Genomic DNA, 21093 nt, shown 5'->3' with positions numbered 1-21093 from the left:
TATGTCTGAATCTTTTGCAAGAATTTTCTTCCTCAGCAATTCCTTGACATTCATGAAGGTCAGTTTCTTCGACATGCCACGTGTTTTATGGGTTTCTCTTTCTAGAGATATCAATTCAATGCTTCCTTTTAAAGCTAATTAGGATTAATGTGATTGGTATTAAAGTTCTCCATCTTGCTTTGTCTTGAAAATTTGAGATTTTTTTTTTGTTTCTGATTTTTGGGTTTGCAGGTGTATGTCTGGAGCAAGAGAAATCCGTTTATTCACATGAGCTTCTTGGGTCTTTTTACATTTACAGCTGCTTATCTTCCTTGGGTGAGTTCCGTTTATGTGGATTTACTAGAATAGTGAATGTGGTAGAAACTGATCCACCATTAATTTTATCATGCATATAATCATGAAGATTTTTCTTTTTGTAAATCTTAGCTGTAGATAGTGTCGTACATCAAATGAAGACATGAACTTTTGCGCCTTCCATTTTCCATTTTACATTGTTATTGGAATTTCGAATTTCAGGTGCAATCAATGTAAGGGATGAAGAACTTGTTGGTTCATAGTTTTTTAACTTGTAAAGCAAATTCAACAACATAACAATTAATCTCAGGTCAGTTGTTCATGTCATGTGTTCTGCCAGTTAGGGACGGCAGTGGACCCAGGCAGATGCTGGGGACAAGGTCTCCACCCTCTCCCCGTCTCAAAATTCTGCCCTCCATCCCCGCATGGATTTTGATTTTAACCTCCATCCCCAATCCAAATGGGGTGAGGCGAGGCGGGACCCCGTTCCCCCCCGGTCCACTGCCATCCCTAAAGAAGGAGGTGGAACTGTAGAAGGGTATTTTAATTATTTTACTAACAGAGATCGGGAATGCGTAAGTCCATCCCTGCTTCCATCCCCGCACGGGTTTTGATTTTAACCTCCATACCCCGCCTTCATCCCCGTTTCATGTCCTCCATCCCTGGTCCAAACGGGGTGAGTCGAGTCGAGTCGAGTCGGGGCCCCATTTCCCCTAGTCCACTGCCATCCCCACTGCTAGTAGAGCTGTTGGCCTTTGAGCTACTTTCCAAGACCTAACGACTACTTGTGAACACACTTCAGTTATGTTGGGTGAATCCTTCTTGTTAGTTTGTTAAGGCCATGACAATAATAATCTATTTGAATTTTGTATGTACTTTCTTATGCAATGAATAATGGTTACTTATAAAATGTTAGAAATGTCATAAAAGTTTTCTAAAATATTGGGTTGGAGTTCTTAAGTGATTGATATGTAGTCCTAGTGTAAGACCCGCAATTTTTCAGATAACTCTGAATAAATTCCTGAGGCATTCTTCAGTGAAAAATAGCATTTTTATCGTAAAGCGAATCAAACTGATTCCTGCGATCCAAATATACTTAGGATATTCGTATCTTCACGAATATATGCTCAAACGCTCTGGAGATCATAACTTCCTCCCTGCTCGAAATCAAGAGATTCCTGCGAGCCAACTTTCTTAGTTGCATAAATACGAAGATAATGGCCTACTCAGAATTTTTCGGAAAAAATGCCGAAAACTCAACTTTTTTGCGGGACCCACGAAAATGTTGGTGGGACCCACATAAATATTCTTCAGAAAATATCCGGTGGGACCCACGAAAATATCTCATGGAAATATCTCAGATGGATAAGAACAAACAGTCAGATGGATAAGATCAAACAGTCAGATGGATAAGATCAAAGAGAATTTCTGAAAAAGGTATGGACTAAAATGGAAATTCTGAAACTTGGGGCTCAAGTTTCAGAATCTATAAATAGAGGAGCCCCCCTCCTTTGAAAAATCGTCTAGCCCTCTCTCTCTCCTCCTTTTCCAAACCTCCCCTACCTAGCTTAGTCCACCTGACCTGGTCTGAGCCTGCCTGACTTAGCCTGAGCCTGCCTGACCTGGTCCTAACCCACCTGACCTAGGTCTGAACCCACCTGACCTAGCTCAAACCCAGTTGACTTGACTTGAACCTAGTTGGGTTGGAAGTCAAAGTCAAAGTCCTTTTTGGTCCAGCTTTTGGTTTGGATTTCTGAACCCAGACTTAGCCTACTTGAGCTGAGTTCGAACCTGCTGAACCCAGTTGACTTGGATCGAACCCTGTTTGGTTCAAACCACTTAGGTTGAGTAGCTTGACCTACTCTACCTCTTTCTCAACTAAGTCAGCTTCATCTGACTTAGTCTGACCTCTCGAAGGAAGACTCAAAGCCAACGAAGCAACCCGGAGCCGTTTCTTCCACGATTTGAAGTAAGTTCGCTTCATTAAACCATCTCTCTCAAGTATTTGATTGTTTGTATATAGCATATACTTTCTGAAGTAGTATCTTGCTTTAGTTCTTGGTTGAGCCCTCTAGGACACTTCGGTGTTCACGCGCTCGCCTCGTAACTATCGTCGGATATATATGTTCGAATACGCAGTATATGCGTTCTTCAAAATAGTATCTCACCCTAGTTCTTGGTTGAGCCCTCTAGGACACTTCGGTGTTCACTCGCTCGCCTCGTAACTATCGTTGGATACAGATCTAGGTGTATATCTGCTGATACTGCCGACGCGTCTTATATCGCACAGGCCATGTAATTTACCTTTGCCGTCGCGTCGTATGATGCCAAGGCTCCCTGCTTTCTGTACTTCCGATTACTGCACTTCCTATTATGCATTTACTTACGCCGTCGCGTCGAACGATGCCAAGGCTCCTGCTTTCTGCAATGTATTTACTTACGCCGTCGCGTCGAACGATGCCAAGGCTCCTGTTTTGTTATATATGTAGAATATTTCGTTCAGTTACACACCCTGAACAATAGTATATGCATTTCCTTTACGCCGCCGCTGTATAAAGCACAGGCTTCTGCTTATATTACATATATGGCGCGTAAGTGAGCGTTCAAACGGAGATCAACTCCAAAATCGCCCATACGATTCTCTTACCGCTCCTCGTACAAGATTCTGCTTGACGAATGAAGCCCCTATTGGAAAGGCTTCGCCTTTTGGCAAAATGCTCTTTACGTAAAGACTAAATCAATTACGTATGGCCTGGCTATGGCCCAAGGTTCCTGCAACCTTGATGGATGCAAAGTACGCACAACGGTGCGCATTCATTTCCCGAGTTAAGCGTAGCGATTTCCCACCAAAGAGGGGAGATGCCGCTGAAATGGATAAAAGAAACGCACGCTTTCTCCGTAAAAGAGAGAAAGTGCTGCTGAAATTCCTGAAGGAGCTAAGAATGACTCAGAAAGAACGTAGCAGAAGTGCTACCCAGTTATAGAACGCCTTCTACGATGTAGAAAGGTTCGTCGCACCACTGCCGGTAGAGCAGAGAAGGTGTTGACAGAATGGTTGGCAGAAGAGCTGCCAAAACCAGTTAAGTGGCACAATGATGTCCTTTGTTGGAACGATGTCAGAATGACTCGTCTCCCTGACACCTGCAAGGGCATCATACTTGTAAGAGCCGTTGCGCCAAAGTAGTGGTAGCGCCTTGACAAGGTCCTGAGCTCGTTGCGTAAAAATACGCCGAGTAGCCGATCTGTAGAGATCGAGTCATGTGCATGCTCATTAAGAATTATCAGACAGCCAGACTCGTAAGGGCCGCTGAGCCGGAGTGTGTTGTTTCCACCGAAAGAGGTGAAGTGCTCGTCAAGGCCGAAGTGCCGAGAGCAGAGTTAAGCATGCATATGAATAAAACCTTTGTTCCACGGTGAAAACCGTGTGGTTGATTGGGGTCGGGTACATACTTCTCAAAGGCTGCCCTATAGGCATGCAATGTTCGTCAAGTAATTGTAAGACCGGCAGGCCCCTTTCAGAATTTCTCACCGAGGAAGACGGTGATGGCGCAACCTTGAGTGACATATATTTCACCCGAACCTGATAGAGTTCATTGATGGCCTTCGTCACTCAGAGGTATGGAGGTCGTGGTTATCCTTAAATATCTAAAGATTGAACCCAACTACTGCAGTAGCAGAATGCATTCGGATACCTAGTAAGGATCTCTTCCGGTATGCTGTACCGTCCTACTAGGGGGATGGGGTCAACAGGCCTCTGGGGTATCTAAAATACATAGAATAATCAACCCCCAGATCGTCGCGTTGTCGCCCAGATATGAGTCCCCTAAGCCCAGGGGGAGGTGCAATTATCGAAACAAAGCATTAGCTTAGGTACAGCGCTATTTTGAATGTATGAGTGGATGACGTTGTTGAGTCAGTCCTGCATAACCTTTGTGAATGTGTCATAGTCGGTATACTACTGGACCGATTGGGAAAGAACCCCATTGATATCCGTACGACTAAGTGAAGCTCGGAGAGCTGTCCTTAGATTCGTAGGATACGGATGTGCCAAGCATAAAGGCTTGAGCTAGACATCCATTCGTGACTCTGAGGAAGTCAAGGCTAAGTCGTAGAGACTTGAGAGGTTATTCTAACTCACAGCCCTGAAGAGGCTTATGCGAAGTCATGACGACTTGCGTGGATGTTCAACTCATAGCCCTGATGAGGCTTGTGCGATATACGCTAAGTCATGGAGGCTTGAGCGTCGTATTACGAACTGCGACCCTGAGTGGTCTATGCATTTACTTGAGTTGAATAGATAGGTGTTTGCCTACTTACCAGACCATCAGTGGTTTTGACCCCGTTTAATGGGGATTTCAGGTGTTGAACCTGCGTGGCGATATGCGGAGCAAGGCGGCATCAAGTTCCAGGGTTTCTCTAGACAGAGTTGTATTGCTTCCTTTTTATTGAACCTTCACTGCTTTTCTAAGCAGTAGTGTTGTAATAAACATGTGCTTTCGATAAAATGGAACACTTTGGTGGTCAATGAGTTGCTTGGCCACATACCTGCAACGTGCTCGGAGTTTTCTAAAACCGACGACTCATTATCGTCTTATTCCGCTGCTAAAAACTTTTCTAAGTTCCGCTGCAAAGAAAAAAAAAAAGAAATCCATGAAAATTTTAACTTAGCTTTGTTTTGAAAATCCGGGGCGTTACAGAATTGGTATCAAAGCATGAGTCTGAGAAACCTGGTTCAAGATCCGTCGTGTTTGCGGTATCGCACTGTAAGTATAAATTTTATACTTTCTCTGATTTGGGTGTATTTGTGTGAATAGATAAAATGGCTCCTAGGACGAGGAGAACCATGCCGAGCGAGGAGTCCCATACGCAGGGCTTTCTGCTGGAGACACTCAACATGCTTGTGTCTGCCATTCATGAATCAAGGCAAGCACCAGCCCTACCTCGCAATGAGAACCTTGGAGGAATAACTTATGAGAAGTTCCTCAAACTCGACCCACCTGTTTTTGTTGGCAGTGCCGATCCAGAGCTTGCAGAAAGCTGGATCGAGGAAACAGAGCGTGCATTCCTGGTATTGAGAGTACCAGAGGATAGAAAGACTAACTTCGGCACATATAGGCTGAAGGATAATGCACGAAAGTGGTGGGATACCACTAGGATTATCCAGTTCTCACATCACGAAGTCATCCCTTGGAATGATTTTCGGAGGGAATTTTTGGATAACTACTTTTCGATACACTCCAGAAATAAGAAGAAGATGGAGTTTCTCGAACTAGAGCAGGGTGGTATGAGTCTTATCGACTATACTACCAAGTTTCAGAACCTTGAGCGGTACTGCTCTCGGTTATTCGATACTGACCAAGAGAGGGCCGATAAATATATCAATGGATTTCGGGAAGGGCTACGATCTCGAGTGATAACTAGCATGCCCCAAACATTTCAAGCCGCTGTGGCAGCAGCTTCAAAGATTAGCGCAGACTGGGAGTGATGCAAAGGGGTCGTAGTAAAGAGATTGGTAACAAGTAATGGGAACAATAAGAGGACGTTCTCAGGTGGCCAGGACTTACGACCACCTTTTTATAAGAAGTATTTTCAGGAGAACAACTTTACTCCACCGACCGAGCAGCCATTACAGATGGTAGAAGCTAATCAGCCCTACCAATAGCCTAATTTTCGATGCCCGAGGTGTAGCTCAGATCATCCCGGAGGAGTTTGTCCTCGCGATACGGGAGGTTGCCTGTATTGCGGCAAACCAGGGCATCGTGTGAGAGAATGTCGCAAGAAGGCCTCAGATCTTCAACAGAGAAATATGGGATCTGGAGGACCCTTTCAACAAATACAACAACAACGACTGTCACTACCCAGGATAGAGCAGAAACCTGTGGCAGGTCGTGTTTATGCGGTGACAGCCGAACAACTCACGGATAATGATCGTATCAAGGAATCTGAATACCTTGATAGATAGAGTTGTAATGGGTAAAAAGCGATTGAAAGACACGATCCAATGAATGCTTGAGACAAGTGGCTTATGACCTTGTGTACGGTCATCTGGATCGATATGTATCCTTGCTCTCTAAAGTAATTTTGGATTTGTCAAATTAAAATCTTAAGTGCTTATACCCAGAAAATGATGGCTATAGACTCCATGATTGAGAAATTAAGTTTGCGTAATTAGAACGTTAAAAGTTACTTAATAAAATAAACCATCGAGGAATTGTTCTCAAGAAGAGAGTCCTGTGAGGTTTTACATATTCAAGATCAGATCGTCTAGCCAGAGTGAGCCTGTGAGGGTATACAGCTCCGTGCGAGTGTATATGTTCCAAAACCAGTAGCTTGGCTAGTATGATTCTGTGAGGGTGTACTGATCCAATATCAGGTAAGTCTGACGAAGGCGAACCTGTGAGGAGGTACGTTTCCAATACCAGGTAGTCTGACAGGGGACTTGTTCCAAAATGGTTAAATCCTAGTAAGAAGGATCTGTGTATGAAATAGTTACACGAGATGGCTATGTTGATAGCCGGTTGGAAGAACGTTGATTCAACAAACTATCGTGGTTGTAGCATGATTTGAACTCAGATATGAGAAACATACCTCATCGATCATGAATCATGATATGAGGTTATGATTGAAATGAATACGATGTTGAACTAAGTGAACAACATTATGAATCTAACATATGGGAGAAATATCCCGAGTTACGCACTTAGTACTCTTAACTGAATTTCGCGGACGAAATTCCTTTAAGGGGGTAATGATGTAAGACCCGCAATTTTTCAGATAACTCTGAATAAATTCCTGAGGCATTCTTCAGTGAAAAATAACATTTTTATCGTAAAGCGAATCAAACTGATTCCTGCGATCCAAATATACTTAGGATATTCGTATCTTCACGAATATATGCTCAAACGCTCTGGAGATCATAACTTCCTCCCTGCTCGAAATCAAGAGATTCCTGCGAGCCAACTTTCTTAGTTGCATAAATACGAAGATAATGGCCTACTCAGAATTTTTCGGAAAAAATGCCGAAAACTCAACTTTTTTGCGGGACCCACGAAAATGTTGGTGGGACCCACATAAATATTCTTCAGAAAATATCCGGTGGGACCCACGAAAATATCTCATGGAAATATCTCAGATGGATAAGAACAAACAGTCAGATGGATAAGATCAAACAGTCAGATGGATAAGATCAAAGAGAATTTCTGAAAAAGGTATGGACTAAAATGGAAATTCTGAAACTTGGGGCTCAAGTTTCAGAATCTATAAATAGAGGAGCCCCCCTCCTTTGAAAAATCGTCTAGCCCTCTCTCTCTCCTCCTTTTCCAAACCTCCCCTACCTAGCTTAGCCCACCTGAACCCACCTGACCTGGTCTGAGCCTGCCTGACTTAGCCTGAGCCTGCCTGACCTGGTCCTAACCCACCTGACCTAGGTCTGAACCCACCTGACCTAGCTCAAACCCAGTTGACTTGACTTGAACCTAGTTGGGTTGGAAGTCAAAGTCAAAGTCCTTTTTGGTCCAGCTTTTGGTTTGGATTTCTGAACCCAGACTTAGCCTACTTGAGCTGAGTTCGAACCTGCTGAACCCAGTTGACTTGGATCGAACCCTGTTTGGTTCAAACCACTTAGGTTGAGTAGCTTGACCTACTCTACCTCTTTCTCAACTAAGTCAGCTTCATCTGACTTAGTCTGACCTCTCGAAGGAAGGCTCAAAGCCAACGAAGCAACCCGGAGCCGTTTCTTCCACGATTTGAAGTAAGTTCGCTTCATTAAACCATCTCTCTCAAGTATTTGATTGTTTGTATATAGCATATACTTTCTGAAGTAGTATCTTGCTTTAGTTCTTGGTTGAGCTCTCTAGGACACTTCGGTGTTCACGCGCTCGCCTCGTAACTATCGTCGGATATATATGTTCGAATACGCAGTATATGCGTTCTTCAAAATAGTATCTCACCCTAGTTCTTGGTTGAGCCCTCTAGGACACTTCGGTGTTCACTCGCTCGCCTCGTAACTATCGTTTGATACAGATCTAGGTGTATATCTGCTGATACTGCCGACGCGTCTTATATCGCACAGGCCATGTAATTTACCTTTGCCGTCGCGTCGTATGATGCCAAGGCTCCCTGCTTTCTGTACTTCCGATTACTGCACTTCCGATTATGCATTTACTTACGCCGTCGCGTCGAACGATGCCAAGACTCATGCTTTCTGCAATGTATTTACTTACGCCGTCGCGTCGAACGATGCCAAGGCTCCTGTTTTGTTATATATGTAGAATATTTCGTTCAGTTACACACCCTGAACAATAGTATATGCATTTCCTTTACGCCACCGCTGTATAAAGCACATGCTTCTGCTTATATTACATATATGGCGCGCAAGTGAGCGTTCAAACGGAGATCAACTCCAAAATCGCCCATGCGATTCCCTTACCGCTCCTCGTACAAGATTCTGCTTGACGAATGAAGCCCCTATTGGAAAGGCTTCGCCTTTTGGCAAAATGCTCTTTACGTAAAGACTAAATCAATTACGTATGGCCTGGCTATGGCCCAAGGTTCCTGCAACCTTGATGGATGCAAAGTACGCACAACGGTGCACATCCATTTCCCGAGTTAAGCGTAGCGATTTCCCACCAAAGAGGGGAGATGCCGCTGAAATGGATAAAAGAAACGCACGCTTTTTCCGTAAAAGAGAGGAAGTGTTGCTGAAATTCCTGAAGGAGCTAAGAATGGCTCAGAAAGAACGTAGCAGAAGTGCTACCCAGTTATAGAACGCCTTCTACGATGTAGAAAGGTTCGTCGCACCACTGCCGGTAGAGCAGAGAAGGTGTTGACAGAATGGTTGGCAGAAGAGCTGCCAAAACCAGTTAAGTGGCACAATGATGTCCTTTGTTGGAACGATGTCAGAATGACTCGTCTCCCTGACACCTGCAAGGGCATCATACTTGTAAGAGCCGTTGCGCCAAAGTAGTGGTAGCGCCTTGACAAGGTCCTGAGCTCGTTGCGTAAAAATACGCCGAGTAGCCGATCCGTAGAGATCGAGTCATGTGCATGCTCATTAAGAATTATCAGACAACCAGACTCGTAAGGGCCGCTGAGCCGGAGTGTGTTGTTTCCACCGAAAGAGGTGAAGTGCTCGTCAAGGCCGAAGTGCCGAGAGCAGAGTTAAGCATGCATATGAATAAAACCTTTGTTCCACGGTGAAAACCGTGTGGTTGATTGGGGTCGGGTACATACTTCTCAAAGGCTGCCCTATAGGCATGCAATGTTCGTCAAGTAATTGTAAGACCGGCAGGCCCCTTTCAGAATTTCTCACCGAGGAAGACGGTGATGGCGCAGCCTTGAGTGACATATATTTCACCCGAACCTGATAGAGTTCATTGATGGCCTTCGTCACTCAGAGGTATGGAGGTCGTGGTTATCCTTAAATATCTAAAGATTGAACCCAACTACTGCAGTAGCAGAATGCATTCGGATACCTAGTAAGGATCTCTTCCGGTATGCTGTACCGTCCTACTAGGGGGATGGGGTCAACAGGCCTCTGGGGTATCTAAAATACATAGAATAATCAACCCCCAGATCGTCGCGTTGTCGCCCAGATATGAGTCCCCTAAGCCCAGGGGGAGGTGCAATTATCGAAACAAAGCATTAGCTTAGGTACAGCGCTATTTTGAATGTATGAGTGGATGACGTTGTTGAGTCAGTTCTGCATAACCTTTGTGAATGTGTCATAGTCGGTATACTACTGGACCGATTGGGAAAGAACCCCATTGATATCCGTACGACTAAGTGAAGCTCGGAGAGCTGTCCTTAGATTCGTAGGATACGGATGTGCCAAGCATAAAGGCTTGAGCTAGACATCCATTCGTGACTCTGAGGAAGTCAAGGCTAAGTCGTAGAGACTTGAGAGGTTATTCTAACTCACAGCCCTGAAGAGGCTTATGCGAAGTCATGACGACTTGCGTGGATGTTCAACTCATAGCCCTGATGAGGCTTGTGCGATATACGCTAAGTCATGGAGGCTTGAGCGTCGTATTACGAACTGCGACCCTGAGTGGTCTATGCATTTACTTGAGTTGAATAGATAGGTGTTTGCCTACTTACCAGACCATCAGTGGTTTTGACCCCGTTTAATGGGGATTTCAGGTGTTGAACCTGCGTGGCGATATGCGGAGCAAGGCGGCATCAAGTTCCAGGGTTTCTCTAGACAGAGTTGTATTGCTTCCTTTTTATTGAACCTTCACTGCTTTTCTAAGCAGTAGTGTTGTAATAAACATGTGCTTTCGATAAAATGGAACACTTTGGTGGTCAATGAGTTGCTTGGCCACATACCTGCAACGTGCTCGGAGTTTTCTAAAACCGACGACTCATTATCGTCTTATTCCGCTGCTAAAAACTTTTCTAAGTTCCGCTGCAAAGAAAAAAAAAAGAAATCCATGAAAATTTTAACTTAGCTTTGTTTTGAAAATCCGGGGCGTTACACCTAGTCATGTTTTTGGGACTGCCTTTGTCTGGACCTTCAGAGTGGGGCTTTGTTGGGTGCTTGTAGCATATGAGTTCAAGCTGAAATCGAAGAAATCTTAGCTCAGAAAATTGTATGTTACAATCGAGAATCTTATGGTGTTACAGTCGAGCTATTGGATATCGATTTGAGCCTCATCTTTGTGACTGTGTACCCCTGCTGATTGGCTACTGTAAAAATGCAAGAGAAGTTGATGAAGAACTTCGTGAATACAACTTACAGGTATGTGGTGCATATACATGCTTTTTAGATTCTGTTGTAAATACCAACTCAAATGTCCTTGAATTTTCTATCATGGAAACATGTAGCTTTTATTCTCTTGATGCTGTGCTTGGTTTTCTTTGTTTAACCAGGCCTTAGAAGGCTTTATGTTAAGATGTCCTAGGTGTGAGAAATCAGATGTGGGAGTCACCTTACTATCGTAGCAAGAGATAGAGAGAGAGGTAAGAGGGAAGCGAGAAAAAAAATGTTGGGCGGCAATGATGTCTTCTCCCCTTTCCATTGATATTTATATGTTGTACGAGTGGTACAATACAGTACAATAGTACAATACAGTACAGTATGCTGTATAATACAGTATAATAGTACAATACAGTACAGTATGCTGTACAATACAGTACAATACAGTACAGTAGTACAATACAGTACAGTAGTACAATACAATACAGTATGCTGTACAAGTGGTACAATACAGTACAGAAATATATTCATTTACATATACATATTTAACAGCCTCCCTCAAGTTGAGGATGATCTTCAATCATGCTCAACTTGCCCTTAAGTAACCAAAATTGATGACTAACCAATCCTTTGGTGAAGATGTCTGCTACTTGGTCTTCTGATCTGACATACAAAGCCTCAATTTCTTCTGTTTCAATCTTTTGTCTAACAAAATGCTGATCAATCTCAATGTGCTTCGTGCGATAATGATGAATAGGGTTAAAAGAAATATTAATGGCACTTTGATTATCACATAAAAGCAGAGAGGAAGAGATAGGTTCATTCAACTCTTGAAGAAGATGCCGTACCCAAGTGACATCAGCTGTCCCTGCTGCCATTGCCCTGTACTCTGCCTCAGTGCTGGATTTAGCAATGGCCTTTTGTTTCTTACTACTCCAAGTGACAATATTTGGGCCAATAAAAACACAATATCCTGAAACCGACCTACGCTCATCAGGGTCCCCACCCCAATCTGCATCACAATATGTAAGTAAACGGTGTCCTGTAGTGAAGCTTTCATCTTTGTGATAGAGCAATCCATCTCCAATAGTCTCTTTCAGATATCTGAGAATACACTTAATACATTCCATATGACAATCAGTGGGAGCATGCATAAACTGAGATGCTTGATTTACAGCATAAGCAATGTCAGGTCTTGTAAATGTAAGATATTGCAACATACCAACAATGCGGCGATATAAAGTGGAATCATGATATAATTGTCCTTCTTTTGCACTAAACTTATGATTTAAGACAGATGGGGTGCTGAGAGGTTTACAATTAATCATACCAGTAGTGTGAAGAATGTCAAGAGTATACTTGTGTTGACTTAGAGTGAGTCGATCATCTTGTCTATCGACTTCAACTCCCAAGAAGTATCGCAATGGGCCTAAGTCCTTCATCTTGAATTTGGCCATGAGTAAAGACTTGACCAAGGCAATATGTGCATCATCACTCCCAGTGATAATGATGTCATCAACATATATAAGAACCCAAGTAGTAACATGATCATTCTTATACATAAATAAAGAATGATCAAGTATACTCTTAGAAAAACCATGTTGCTGAATTTCCATGGAGAAACTCTCAAACCAAGACCGAGATGCCTGTTTTAAACCATAAAGAGACCTTCTCAATTTACAAACCCATGTAGCCGCATCATGTTCACTATATCCAGGAGGTTGCTCCATATACACCTCTTCCTTCAAGTCTCCATGTAGGAACGCATTCTTGACATCCAACTGGCTAAGAGACCAACCATGCTGAAGTGCCAAAGTGAGGATCACACGAATGGTGCCAATTTTGACAACAGGGCTAAAAGTTTCCTCATAATCTTGCCCATATTGTTGTGTGAATCCGCGTGCAACAAGGCGAGCTTTATATCTTTCAATGCTACCATCTGGTTTACGCTTGATCTTGTAAACCCATTTGGAACCAACAACATTTCTATCAACAGGTCGAGGAACAATATCCCATGTATGACATTCATGAAGTGCTGCCATTTCTTCGTTCATAGCTTCAACCCAAGCTCGAGAATGGGCTGCCTGATGTAAAGTAGACGGCTCTTTCTCTTTGGCCACATTGGTTAGAAACAACTGAAAGTCAAGAGAAAAATTGTTGTAACTAACCCAACGATGGATAGGATGCCTTTCACGTGTGGATCGTCGAAGAGGGGGAGCCTCGTGAGATGGAGTTGAAGGGGCTCCTCGACGGGCATAAACCAAACCTGAAAACCGTGAAGGTGTATCCTGGATGATGGAGTTGTCTGCTTCAAACTGAATTGGTTCATCAACAACAGGATCTCTGATAGAGTCATATAGCAAAGTATCACAAAGCCATGGATCATAAGTAGTTTGCTCATATACCTGAGAAGTATCACAAGTGCTGAAATGGTCATCATCAAAAACAACATTTCTAGACACCTTAATCTTACCCAAAATAGGATCATAACATCTATATCCTTTATACCCATCGGCATATCCCAAAAATCTGCACTGAACTGCTCTGTCCTGAAACTTGTTACGTAAAGAATGATCCACATGGACATAACAAATGCATCCGAAAGCATGCAAATCATCATAAGAAGGGTGAGAACCGTGAAGCAAATAATAAGGAGACTGATCTCCTAATAATTCCATAGGCAACCTGTTAATGATATGCACTGCAGTGTGAAAGGCCTCAGTCCAAAGAGAGAAAGAAATATCAATATTGTGCATCATACTTAACGCGGTTTCAACAATATGCCGATGCTTACGTTCTGCTACTCCATTCTGTTGTGGAGTGTAAGTACAAGAGGAGTTACGTGTGATGCCATGGTCCTTTAAATATTCACTAAAATCATGAGATATGTATTCTCCACCACCATCACACTGGAAATAAGTGATATTTGAATTGAAAAGGTTCTGAACAAGAGCATGGAATTGTTTGAAAAGTTTGAACACTTCAGATTTAGATTTCATAAAGTAAATCCAAGTGTAACGAGTGAAAGAGTCAAGAAATAACACATAATAACGAGAGCCAGATAGAGATGAAACATGAGCTGGGCCCCAAACATCAGAGTGAATAATTTCAAATGGCTTGGAAGCTCTTTTATTGATACTTTGAAAGGGAAGTACATGACTCTTGCAGACATTACAACTAGGACACTTATGATCTAATTTGACTTTGGGAATAAAACCCTGAGAAGACAATTTGTCAAGGAACCCTTGACTACAATGACCTAACCGACGATGCCAAGAAACTGGCTTATTACATTGCATAACAGAAGAAGACTGACTCAAATAAGCAGGAAAAGATGGAGACACGGTAGATGACGTCTTCAAAGTCCCGGGGGCTGCTTCGAAGACGTACATGTTTCCGCGTCGTTCACCCTTAGCGAGCATCTTCTTGGTTCGAAGGTCCTTAAGACAAACAGAAGACGGAGTAAATTCCATGGATGAATTTGTTTCATCAACCAATTTAGAAACAGATAAAATGTTTTTCTCAATGGCAGGAGTGAGTAAGACATTTTTCAATGGTAGTGTAGATTGTGACAAAGAGAGAGATGCATTTCCAGTATGAGAAATAGGGTGGTGGGAACCATCTCCCGTGACAATAGTGCCACTGCCAATATAAGGAACCATGTTGGAAAGTTTACCTACATCAGAAGTAACATGTGCGGCTGCTCCAGAATCAATATACCAAACTCCATCATTATTCTGACGCAAATTCATGTTGTTAAATGCAGTCATCAGAATTTGTTGCACATCATGTGGCAACCCTGCACTCTGTCCCTGATCAGTACCCTGATGTGCTCGAAAATTTCCCTGCGGCTGCCCCTGAAACTGTCTAACATTCATCTGTCCAGCTCTTGGTCCTGGCCTCCCTGCCTTGTTGCGATTCTGTGGGTTGTGCCAACAATCTGCTTTCACATGGCCACGCTTGTTGCAATGGAAGCAAGTAGGGACACGGGTACCTCTAGTGGCAGGTGGAGCAGTAGGAGTAGGAAGGAGTCCTCCACGGCCCATATGAGCAGCAGGTGGACGAAATGAGGTAGACCCAGATGTAAACATGACAGGATGAGGATCATCAATAAGATGATCTTGAGTCAAACTAACTTCATACTGTAGGAGTTTGGCCTGTAAATCCTCAAAGCATGGAAGTGTAGAGGCAACCTGTAATGCAGTGCAAAACATACGATATTGGGGCCCAAGGCTTCCCAATACCTGCTGAATAACATCTCTGTCAGAAACAGGATATCCAATAGCGGCCAACTGATCAATGATAATTTTGATATCCCCTAGAAATTCAGTAATGGTCTTAGTTCCCTTTCGCATAGATTGGAACTGCCATTTCAGTTGAAGTGCACGTGATTCAGAAACCTGTGAATAAGAGTGAGCAAGATGTCTCCATAGTTCTGCAGCAGTAAAATGGTCAGAGATAGTTTGTAATATACGATCAGATAACGTGGCAGTCAAATAGGCAACCACAGATTGGTCCTTCTGAAACCAAACATCATACGCAGGATTTGGAATAGCAATGCAACTCACCTTCCCATCATTACCAGTTACCTCTTGCGTAATAGTCATAGGTGGGGCGGGTGATCCCCCATCCAGATGCCCGGAAAGACCATGACTTCGGATAAACGGCAGAATTTGGCGTTTCCAAAGTAAGTAGTTATCATGAGTTAATTTGTGAGAAACAAGTTGAGAAAGAAATCCGGGGCTGATTTTAGAATCCATAAGGAAGAAGATCAAAGATGAATCAAACAACACGACAGAAATTCGTAGGTTGTACGGACAGAAATTTTTGAGTTTTGGAAATCACGATTTTTTAGTTAATCGTGCAGAATGTACGATTTATCAACTATATTGCAAGAAATAGATAAGAAATCACAAGAAGTTTGAGAAAAGAGGCACTTTTGAGAAATGAGGGTTCCCAAATTTGGGGAAAACAGAAATTAGGGTTGATAAAATTGGGGATAACAGAATATGTAAGAAGGAAAAGATGCACGATATGAGGAAATGAAGAAACGACGTCGAAATATAGTGATTCAACGGAGAAACAACAGAGAAAAGATGAAAAAAAAAACACTTTCCTTGAGAACGCCCAAAAACGCACGTCAAGGTCCTTAGGGGCCTTCCAGATGATCGTGATTACCACGCCCTTGGCTCTGATACCATGTGAGAAATCAGATGTGGGAGTCACCTTACTATCGTAGCAAGAGATAGAGAGAGAGGTAAGAGGGAAGAGAGAAAAAAATGTTGGGCGGCAATGATGTCTTCTCCCCTTTCCATTGATATTTATATGTTGTACGAGTGGTACAATACAGTACAATAGTACAATACAGTACAATATGCTGTACAATACAGTACAATACAGTACAATAGTACAATACAGTACAGTATGCTGTACAATACAGTACAATACAGTACAGTAGTACAATACAGTACAGTATGCTGTACAAGTGGTACAATACAGTACAGAAATATATTCATTTACATATACATATTTAACACTAGGGACATAACCCTTTGTGATGTGATTTTGAATCCTATTCTCGAATATCTGAACTTAACTGTAGAGTTTGAGGTAGAGGGGAAGATCATATTTTGGCCTGCTGGATATTATTCAGGGCTCTTTCAGTTTATTGGATATCCCATTCACAGACATTAGAACTGTTGTAGGTTATGACACTACTTTCATATTTTCTAGTTGTTTGATTTATCTTAGTTTATTTAAGCTGGTAACTATTATACTTTAGGTGAAAATTATGGTTGCAATTCCATGTGTCACCAGTTACTGTTTGCATTCACATGTATAGAATCCATTTACTGTTATTTGTGGACAGTTTTGTACTGAAGCACTGGTTTGTTTATTGTGTTACTATTGTTGTATGATCTGTGTCTCTTTTGAGTGCATTGTCTGGTCTATTAGCAGACAGTGGTGTTATGAAATTGTAGTATGATCTGTGCCTCTTTTTAAAAGTTCCTTTTCATTGTGCATGACACACAGATTCATTTTTTCGTTATCCTTTTCATTGGTCCCACTCCATGTTCCCATACATGTCAGAGGAAAAATCCACCAGAAGTAGCCATATCCCAAGAACTGGTTTCTTGATAATGAGCCCTTTGGTTGCTCTTCTTTCTCATGTAGAGCCAGTTTTAGAGAATACGTATGTTGCTTGACTAATAGACATTTGGCACTGTTAGCTGGTCCAACTAGTTCAAATACATTGCTCCTTTTTAACTTCGGGGAATTCAGGTTGAGCTCATTCGAATTTCAGTTGAAAGAGTAAAAATTGTGTTGTTAGTTTCTTGTTGTTGTCAAGGTGGTATCCCTAATTCTCGAACCAAAAACTTCTATCAACTTGTCATAGTATGCCTTTGTATGATCTGCATGAAATGCTTTGCCTATTTGGTGTAAAAATTTAGTTATTAACAAGTAACTTCCAATATTAAAATATCTTTTAGTGAATACTTGGATGTGTCTTTACTTTTTGTTGTATTTACGTTATTGTATTTGTGTACAGGGCAAATAACGTGATTGATAGCTAGAAATGGTGGAATTCATTTTGTCTCCTATGTGAGCATCATGGCCAGTTGTCTGTTGCTCTTATATATTGTAAGCGACAAAAGAAAGGACCTTCACTGGAAAAGTGGTAATTTTGATGTTTTTGCTGCATCAAAAAGGTGTATTCTCTTATAAAATATTTTGCTTTGCAAAAATTGAACTAAATCTATGGTACTCGTGTAACAGGTATCATGACCCTTTAGTTTATCTTTTTCATGTCTGTTAACTGTTAACACTCATGAAACATGCATCTGCTCTGGCTCAACTTACTTTCTTGTGGCCTATGTTTTTCATGTTTATGTTAACTGTGAACACTTACGAACATCTCAGTCCATGTTCAAAGCTGCCAAAACGAGTCAACTTGTCATACTGCTATGCTACGCTGTAAATTTTGGTTCTCATCTTAATTCAGAGGTTTAGAGTTTTCTTCACAAGTTGTTTGCATTCCAATAAGTTTCCTCTAGACATTTTTAAATTGTAATCCTCTAGATATTTGTAAATTGTTTATGTTATGTTTATGTGTTTTTTATGTATTAATTTTTTACAGTAAATTATTTAAAAAAATGTTTAGGTTGGAAATAGTGGCAGTTTTGGAAAATTGCCATTGTTCGACTGATGCTATGCCATTAGTGGCAGTCCGCAATTGCAACTGTTGAGTCAACAGTGACAGTTTATAAGAGCTGCTATTAGGGTACCTACAGCGCAGTTTAAACTGTCGTTGTAGGTACTAGTGACAACTCAAGACAGGCCCCAAGTAGGACCTATAGTGGCAGTTGTAAATGCCACTGTAGGGTAACAGCGACAATTACCTAATGCTTCTATAGGTGACCTACAGCGGAAGCTATACTTGCCGCTGTAGATCCAAAAAAATGCCACTGTTACCAAACATCGGCAGTACCTACAGTGCCATCAGTGAACTGCCGCTGTTTGCTTCAGTGGCATTTACATGAGCCTACAACAGCAGTTTTTGACTGTTTGTTGCAGTGGCTACTTAAAGGTTAAAAAGAAGAATTTCAAAATTTTAGGATTAGAAATTTCAGGGCATCCAACATATTGTGGTTGACACTGTTTTGTGGAGGAAAAGACTAAGTGGAAGAAGAAGAAGAAAAGGAGATACCAGAGGAGAATGAACTCACCTCTTGTACTAATGACGTGCTTGTTGGGAATGCAGTAATGCACTATCGTGATCTCGAATGAGGGTTGAATGAAGAATAAGAAGGGAGACTAAGTAAAATGGTCTCCTTTGTTGCCTCATAGCAAGATCTCCCATCAGTTGATCTAGACTTTTTAGCGTTATGGTTCTTGTCTTTTGGGTTAATGAATAAGTAAAGAAAACACCTTAATAATATATCCAAAACCATGAAAAACTCAACAATTCAACATCTTCATTACACTAAAAAAATGTGTTTTAGCAGCATATATATATATATATATATATATATATATATATATATATATATAGCAGAGCTTGATTCAAAGACTCAACTGATTAACTACTGTAGATGATTGGCCATAGGATGAGAGATCTTTATTATCTATATTGATTAGATATAAGTTTGCAGAGGAGAGTTGGAGTTGAGCCACTATTGTGAATGAAATTAAGCACTACACTCAAAGGGTAAAAGGGCATAATGTGGCTGATACTTATTGTTTTGTGCATGAAAAGCCAAAGAAGTGGAGGAAGAAGAAGAGATAGAGGAGGAGCTCAACTCTTGTGCTGGCATACTTGTTGGGAATGCAGTAATGCACTTTCGTTGAGTTTGAACAATGGTCAAATGGAGAATGAGGAAGGAAAGCAAGGGTTTTGGAGTGGGAGGAGAAAGTTGATTTGCAGCTGGGGTGTTCGTCAGATCGAAGGGCATGACCAAGAATTCATAATGCCAATATCTTGAGCGAAAAGTTGTCTTGGCAACATCCTCCTCCCTGATTTTTAACTAGTGATGCAAAGAGTATAGATCCAACTTAGAAAAATTCGCTACCCTTTAGAGTTGATCAAATAAATCATCTATCCTTGGCAGTGGGTACTTGTTTTTCACTGTCACTGTATTTAATTTTCTATAGTCGATATACATTCGCAGTGACCCGTCCTTCTTCACAAACAAAATCGGTGTGCCACAAGGTGACACCGAGGGTCGGATAAATCCAATATTCAACAACTATTGCAGCTGATCCTTAAGTTCTGCAGGTCCCATCCTGAAAGGTGCAATGAAGATGAGTGTCGTGTCAGGAACTAAGTTGATCTGGAACTCGACTTTCTTTTTCTGTGAAAGTCCTGGTAATTCATCAGGGAAAATATTCATGAATTCCCGTACAATATCTACCTCTGCGATCATAGGGTTATCCCCAACTTCTGTCTTCACATAGGCCAAATACCCAAGGCAACACTTTTTTAGGTAACAATTGACTTGAAGACATGAAATAATTGCCGATTTTGCTAGTTTTCTAACACCCTGAAAAGTTAATATTGAGATCTCGGGGTGTTGAAAACTGACACTTTTTCTTTGACAATTGATAGTTGCATGATGGTTAGATAACCAATCCATGCCTAAGATAACGTCTACTCCATTAAATTCCAATATCAATAGTTTTATCGGCAATAGACGTTCTTCAATTTGCACCATGCATCCTTTAATGACTTTATCCACATAAACAATTTTCTCCATTGGTGTTTCTACTTGATAATTTATATCTAGAGGTGTAGGTGAAACATGCAACTATGCAACAAAAGTCTGGGTAGTAAAGCTATGTGTTGCTTATGAGTCGAAAAGAACATGAGCACAAACACTAGAAATAAGTAGTATACCTTCAATAACGTTCGGACTAGCCAGAGTTTCTTGAAGAGTTGCCGCATGCACTCGGCTTGGCGCAATTGGTTTGTCTTTGGATCTTGATCCGTCTCCTGACACTGTTTGGGGCACTTTCTGATGATGTGCCCCGTCTGTTTGCAATTATAACACTTAATATTTTTCTCTTCACAACATCCTTCATGCTTGAGGCTGTAGGTTCTACGATTGCCATTGTTTTTGGAAGCTGGCCCTTGGTGTCGGGGCTTCTTTTCTTCCTGTTGTTCAAGCTTCTTTCCTTGTTGTTTGTTGTTGTTTCCCCCACTGCTTCCTTCGTGCAACTTCTGAAATCTGTTATTTTTTCTCTTATTAAAGAAACCCTGGGATGAAGAACTAGATTGTCCTTGTTATACTTGCTTCGGTTTCTCCTCTGCCTTTGCCTTTGATGTTCGGGCTTCCCAAAACTCATAACGAGATGTCATCTCTATCAGCCTGACGAACTTTCATATTTGCAGTGGTCTCATCATCCTCAAAATCTCAGGCTTTAGTCCGCCATTTCTGCTTCGCGATTTATACTAAAGCCTTTGCGAATCTAGACAATAAATTAAACTTGGCGGTGTAGGCCGCCACACTCATATTTCTCTTCTTCAATTTTTCTTCTTTTTCCATTCTCTCGATCATGGGGAAGAACTGTCGGTAGAACTTGTTCTTGAAAGTTGTGAAGGGAAC

General features: G+C 41.7%; 1 long non-coding RNA gene across 1 annotated transcript; it reads left to right on the top strand.

Moving 5' to 3' along the window:
- The first annotated feature begins 249 nt into the window (after window positions 1-249).
- Window positions 250-17846, top strand: LOC149837605 (uncharacterized). Its single transcript, XR_016432120.1, has 2 exons — window positions 250-315; window positions 17541-17846. It is a non-coding gene; the product is annotated as an uncharacterized LOC149837605 (long non-coding RNA).
- Window positions 17847-21093: the final 3247 nt, after the last annotated feature.

This window comes from Nuphar pumila, chromosome 5 (genome assembly GCF_984573655.1).
Source record: "Nuphar pumila chromosome 5, dmNupPumi1.hap1.1, whole genome shotgun sequence".
NCBI classification, from domain to species: domain Eukaryota; kingdom Viridiplantae; phylum Streptophyta; class Magnoliopsida; order Nymphaeales; family Nymphaeaceae; genus Nuphar; species Nuphar pumila.
The sequence above is the reverse complement of the archived record's forward strand: the minus strand, read 5'-3'. Positions and strand labels throughout refer to the sequence as shown.